This window comes from Hyperolius riggenbachi, chromosome 1 (assembly GCF_040937935.1).
Source record: "Hyperolius riggenbachi isolate aHypRig1 chromosome 1, aHypRig1.pri, whole genome shotgun sequence".
Classification (NCBI taxonomy): Eukaryota; Metazoa; Chordata; class Amphibia; order Anura; family Hyperoliidae; genus Hyperolius; species Hyperolius riggenbachi.
Genome location: NC_090646.1, coordinates 2,569,375 through 2,576,619, shown reverse-complemented (window position 1 = coordinate 2,576,619; position 7,245 = coordinate 2,569,375).

Below are 7,245 nucleotides of genomic sequence, written 5' to 3'. Positions count from 1 at the left end.
AGACTTTGCATCATGGGTGTGCAGAAACTGTGTGATGCTAATAGTATACCGTAACCACAAAACAGCAAACATAGCTATCTATGACCATTAAATAATAAATGCAGTAACAGTTACCCTGGACACCAGAAATTAAACGCAATAGGCAACGTCAGCACAAAATAACCGCAATGCGGGCAACATGTCAGTACAAAATAAACGCAATGCGGGCAAACATGTCAGTACAAAATAACCGCAATGCGGGCAACATGTCAGTACAAAATAAACGCAATGCGGGCAACATGTCACCAGAAAAGAAACGCAATGCGGGCAAACATGTCACCAGAAAAGAAACGCAATGCGGGCAAACATTTCACCAGAAAAGAAACGCAATGCGGGCAAACATTTCACCAGAAAAGAAACGCAATGCGGGCAAACATTTCACCAGAAAAGAAACGCACTGCGGGCAAACATTTCACCAGAAGATAAACGCAATACAGGCAAACATTTCACCAGAAAAGAAACGCACTGCGGGCAAACATTTCACCAGACAAGAAATGCACTGCGGGCAAACATTTCACCAGACAAGAAATGCACTGCGGGCAAACATTTCACCAGACAAGAAACGCACTGCGGGCAAACATTTCACCAGACAAGAAACGCACTGCGGGCAAACATTTCACCAGACAAGAAACGCACTGCGGGCAAACATTTCACCAGACAAGAAACGCACTGCGGGCAAACATTTCACCAGGCAAGAAACGCACTGCGGGCAAACACTTCACCAGACAAGAAATGCACTGCGGGCAAACATTTCACCAGACAAGAAACGCACTGCGGGCAAACATTTCACCAGACAAGAAACGCACTGCGGGCAAACATTTCACCAGACAAGAAATGCACTGCGGGCAAACATTTCACCAGACAAGAAATGCACTGCGGGCAAACATTTCACCAGACAAGAAACGCACTGCGGGCAAACATTTCACCAGACAAGAAACGCACTGCGGGCAAACATTTCACCAGACAAGAAACGCACTGCGGGCAAACATTTCACAAGACAAGAAACGCACTGCGGGCAAACGATTCACCAGAAGATAATCGCAATACAGGCAAACATTTCACCAGGAATGAAACGTAATGCGGGCAAACATTTCACCAGGAATGAAAACATAATGTGGGCAAACATTTCACCACAAATGAAACGCAATGCGGGCAAAGTACACCTGGAAAAAAACCATTTACTCACCTGGCAGAAGTCTTCCTCTGGCGCGCTGCTCCGTCCCGGGACCGTCTTGTTCCTCCTGCTCTCTCTGGTCTCCCGCGCTGACAGGGCTACGGCAAGATGGCGCCCGAAGCCCACTACTGGAGACACAAATAGTCTCCAGTACAGGACTTCGGCAGCCATCTTGCCGTAGCCCTGCTCGCCTGCCGGTGTCGGAACAGACACCGGAAGAGGAGGCTGGAGCGGGGCTGCAGGAAATGAACTGGCACGGCGTCTATAGACGCCGCTGCCAGTTCATTGAGGAGAGAGTGGCCAGAGTCCCGAGGCCGGGATGTCCCGCTGCTTAAAGCGGGACGTTTCCTGGGACCTCATTAAGCCCGGGATAGCGGCCCCCGAATCCGGGACGCGTCCCGGGCAATCCGGGACGTCTGGTCACTCTATATAAAGGGGAGGGGCATATATGGGGAGGAGTTTATTAGAGGGTATATTAGTGGTGGAGTGTCTTCTGGAAGAGGTTTACAGGAGGAGGGGCTTATAAGGGAAAACTTTATTAGTTGTATATTAGTGGTGGGGCTTATTAGGTGAAGTGTATAATAGTGCTAGGGATTATGAGGGGAGAGGTATAAAGGGGAGGGGCTTATAAGGGGAGGGGCTTATGAGTGGTATATTAGTGGTGGGGTTTGTTAGGGGAGGGGTTTAATCAGCCTTGGTATCCGCCCCAATGCCCCAATCTACCTCCGCAATCTTCACCTTGTGTGGCCTGAACAGGAGGCAGAGTCCACCTGACTTCGGTTCCACCCAGGCCCTAATGCACACGATGCAGAGGCTGATGAGAGGAAAAGGCAGAGATACCAACAGCACCCGCAGGAGGAAGGCAGGGGTCATACACAGGAGACAATACACGTAACAGGGCAATCCAATCTCGTAGTCAAGTCCAGGCAAAGGTCAAGCCAGGCGGCAAACAAGACTTTGTCAGGAGGACCAGGCTGAAGGTCAATGACAAGGTGACACGATATCAAGACAAGAGGCACCAAGCTAATAGACAAGCTAATGCTATCACAGGCAAATGGAAAGTGTGAGTGACACAGGAAGGCTTTTATACTCATTATCCAATCAGGGCAGGCGTGAAACTTCCAACACAGGTGAGGGGTAATGAATCATTCCTCTGCTAATCTGAACTGCAGGGCAATTACAGATAACAATAACATGCACTACAAATGCTAGCAAAATTAGGCCTCTTTTCCATGGACTGTTTCTAGACAGTGAAATGCCTCTTAAACTCTGGTAACTGCTTGTTGCTGCCTGGTAACTGATGACTGCTGCCTGGTAACTACTCACTGCTGCCTGGTAACTGCTTGGAGAGCCCACAGCTCAACAGTCCATGGAAAAGAGGCCTTATGCAGCTACTAGCTGATGGCCCTGCATTGCCCGGTATGTATTTGTGTATTGGTCTTTTGTATCAATATTTTTGCATTGAAATGAAATAAATCTGATTGCCTGTTTGTGGCACCACCCCCTTTTCTGAATATTAATCCCAGCCACCCAGCGACCAACTGTGCAAAGTTTGAGAACCCTACCATTAACAGTGTAAGAATTGCTGCAGTTTACATTTTCCAGTGAAATTTGTATTTGTCTCCGCCCACTGATGACCCGGCATTGCCCAATTATGTATCTGGCTGGTGTTGGCTGTGCCCACTTTTCCTAACCCTAACACACAATTACCCAATGACCAAGTTTGTGAGCTTTGTGGTCTTTGGCATCAATAATTTGCATTGAAATGAAACAAATCTGATTGGCTGTTTGTGGCTCCACCCCCCTTTTCTGAATTTGAACCCCATTCACCCAATGACCAACTGTACCAGGTTTGAGAGTTGTGCCATTAACAGTGCAAGAATGGCAGCAATGTAAATATTCCCCTTTAAAATCAATAGGTGAATTTTGATTGGCTTTAGTAGGCTCCACCCACTTTTCTGAATAATAATACCAGTCACTCAGTGACCAACTGTGCAAAGTTTGAGAACCCTACCATTAACAGTGTAAGAATGGCTGCTGTATACATTTTCCCAGTGAAATTTGTATTTTGTCTCCGCCCCCTGATGACGCGGTTGTTACCCAGTTATGTATCTGGCTGGTGTTGGCTGCGTTTATTTTTCCTAACCCTAACACACAATTAATCAATTACTCAATTACCAAGTTTGTGAGCTTTGCGGTTTTTGGCATCAATAATTTGCATTGGAATGAAACAAATCTAATTGGCTGTTTGTGGCTCCACCCCCTTTCTGAAATTGAACCCCAGTCACCCAATGATCAACTGTACCAGGTTTGAGGCTTTTGCCATTAACAGTGCAAGAATGGCAGCAATGTAAATGTTCCCCTTGAAAATCAATAGGTGTATTTTGATTGGCTTGTATAGGCTCCACCCACTTTTCTGAATATTAATCCCAGTCACCCAGCGACCAACTGTGCAAAGTTTGAGAACTCTGCCATTAACAGTGTAAGAATGGCTGCAGTTTACATGTTCCCAGTGAAATTTGTATTTGTCTCCGCCCCCTTTTTGGTTATGGGAATAAAAAGTATCCTATACTTTATTCCAGGTAATGTACTATATGTGTCCCAAATTTCATTCAAATCCGTTCAGTCATTTTTGCGTGATCGAGTAACAAACATCCAAACATCCAAACATCCAAACTTCCGAACTTTCCCATTTATTATATTTAGGGTTGCCAGGTCGGCTGATGGAGAAAACCGGACAGGGGGTGGAGTTAGGGGTGGAGTTAGGGGCGGAGTCAGAAGCGCACTTTTATGTAGAGTGGGGCTAAGCAATGGGCTTTTTAAAAAATGTTTTTTACAGTATTTATATCGCACTGACATCTTCTGCAGCACATTACAGAGTACATAGCCATGTCACTAACTGTCCTCACCAGTACATGCACATAAGAGACCACTTTTCACCAGTAAATGCACATAATAAGAGACCGCTTTTCACCAGTAAATGCACATAATAAGAGACAGCTTTTCACCAGTAAATGCACATAATAAGAGACAGCTTTTCACCAGTAAATGCACATAATAAGAGACATCTTTTCACCACTAAATGCACATAAGAGACATCTTTTCACCACTAAATGCACATAAGAGACATCTTTTCACCACTAAATGCACATAAGAGACATCTTTTCACCACTAAATGCACATAAGAGACAGCTTTTCACCAGTAAATGCACATAAGAGACAGCTTTTCACCAGTAAATGCACATAAGAGACAGCTTTTCACCAGTAAATGCACATAAGAGACAGCTTTTCACCAGTAAATGCACATAATAAGAGACAGCTTTTCACCAGTAACTGCACATAATGACAAACAGCCAGTTGTCCCCAGTATATGTAGCCAGGGATATATGTGCCCAGTATATGTAGCCAGAGGTATATGTCCCCAGTATATGTAGGCAGGGGAATATGTCCCCAGTATATATAGCCAGCGGTATATGGGCTCAGTATATGTAGCCAGGGTGTATATGGGCCCAGTATATGTAGCCAGGGTGTATATGGGCCCAGTATATGTAGCCAGGGTGTATATGGGCCCAGTATATGTAGCCAGGGTGTATATGTCCCCAGTATATGTAGCCAGGGTGTATATGGGCCCAGTATATGTAGCCAGGGTGTATATGGGCCCAGTATATGTAGCCAGGGTGTATATGGGCCCAGTATATGTAGCCAGGGTGTATATGGGCCCAGTATATGTAGCCAGGGTGTATATGGGCCCAGTATATGTAGCCAGGGTGTATATGGGCCCAGTATATGTAGCCAGGGTGTATATGTCCCCAATATATGTAGCCAGGGTGTATATTTGCCCAGTATATGTAGCCAGGGTGTATATGTCCCCAGAATAGTTAGCCAGGTGTCCCCCCCCCCCCCCCCCCCAGGAGGGGAGCAGAGAAGAGGGAGAGCGGTGAAGAAGGGGGCCATCTCCCCCCCTTCGCTCACCTTAGGGTCCTCTCCCTCCCTCGCTGTCTCTCCTCCGATCGGTGTGTGCGTGCGGTGGCTGGCAGAGGGGCGGAACTTACCTTCCGTGTCTTCTCCGTCTCGTCGCCGGCGCGGGATGAGTTGCCACTACTCTGGTCTGATCCAGACCAGAGCAGCGGCTGCGGACCAGAACTTCCGGCCGGCGCTTGGAGCGACATGGAAGGTAAGTCCCGCCCGCTGCCAAGCGCCACCGCCACACAGATCGGAGGAGACAGCGAGGGACGGAAAGCATCTAAGGTGAGAGAAGGGGGGGAGATGGCCCCCTTCTCCGCCGCTGCCCACCGCTTTCCCTCCACTGCGCTGCTCTCCTCCTGCTACAGGCGGCTGTCAATACTGACAGCCGCCGGGAAAAGGCATAAAACCGGACATCTTAATTGTCCGGTTTAACATGCCTTTTTACACCGGACACAGGGGCCAAAAACCGGACTGTCCGGTGTAAAACCGGACACCTGGCAACCCTAATTATATTAGTAGGATATGTGTGCAGGGAAATCAGTGCTGCCAGGATACAACCCACAGATGGAATCAAGTGTCTGATGCTGCTCAGAACGGCAGGGTAATTGCAGATGGCAATGACATGCATTACAAATGCTGGCAAACTTATGCAGCTATATGTGTGCAGGGAAATCAGTGCTGTCAGGCTGCAGCTCAGTTTTAACACCCCACAGGTGGATACATGACAGCATGCTGTGTCTGCATCAATGAGATGTCGCCGTTCACTGACACTGTGCAGTGCGCCGCGGACAACGTGGCGATGATTGACAGTGGTGGTTCACACAGGCTCAGAAAGTACGACCTCGGGGTCGCTCTGCACCGTGCGGGGAGCCCAGGACGGCGGCGGAGAGGTCGTCTTGGGACAGTCGGCAGCAAGGGGGTAGAGAAAGCCCCAGGTGAGTAAAGCTAATTTTTTTTTTTTATTTTCGGCTGTTAACTCCTTTAAAGGGAAGGTTCAGGGTGGATACAAAAAAATTAAAAATACTAATCCACTTACCTGGGGCTTCCTCTAGCCTGTAGCAGCCAGGATGTGCTCTTGCCGCGGCTCCACAGGCTCCCTGTCTCCTCCAGTGGCGCATCCGACCTGGCCAGGCCGGCGGCCAGGTTGGGCCTCTTCTGCGCTCCAAAATGCGCCTCACGGGGCGCGCTGACATCATCGGACGTCCTCCGGGCTGTACTGCGCAGGCGCACAACTACTCAGCCTGTGCAGTACAGCCCGGAGGACGTCCGATGATGTCAGCGCACCCGCGTGAGGTGCATTTTGGAGCGCAGAAGAGCCCAACCTGGCAGCCGGCCTGGCCAGCTCGGATGCGCCACTGGAGGAGACCGGGAGCCTGTGGAGCGGCGTCGAGGGCACGTCCTGTCTGCCACGGGCTGGAGGAAGCCCCAGGTAAGTGGATTAGCATTTTTATTTTTTTGTATCCACCCTGAACCTTCCCTTTAAAGAGAACCCGAGGTGGGATTTAATGATCGTAGTGGGGCACAGAGGCTGGTTGTGCACACTAACACCAGCCTCTGTTGCCCCATGGTGTGCCTCCAGGACCCCCCTGCGCGCCGCTATACCCCCCCCCCCCCCCGTAGTGCTAGCGACACACAGCGTGTCGCCAGCACAATATTTAACTATGCCTTTCTGTTAGCGCTGCTCCCCTGCCTCCTCCGTATCGGCGCTACCCGCCCGCGTCACTTTCCGCCAATCAGCGGGATGGAAGGGACGCGGGCGGGGGAGCGGCGCTGACAGATACGACATAGGTAAACATTGTGCTGGCGACACGCTGTGTTTCGCCAGCACTGCGGGGGGGATAGCGGCGCGCAGGGGGGTCCTGGAGGCACACCATGGGGCAACAGAGGCTGGTGTTAGTGTGCACAACCAGCCTCTGTGCCCTACTAAGATCATTAAATCCCACCTCGGGTTCTCTTTAAATCAAAATAAAGTGTGTATGTGTGTACAGTGTGTGTGTGTGTGTGTGTGTGTGTGTGTGTGTGTGTGTGTGTGTGTGTGTGTGTATGTATATATAGTGTGTGTGTGT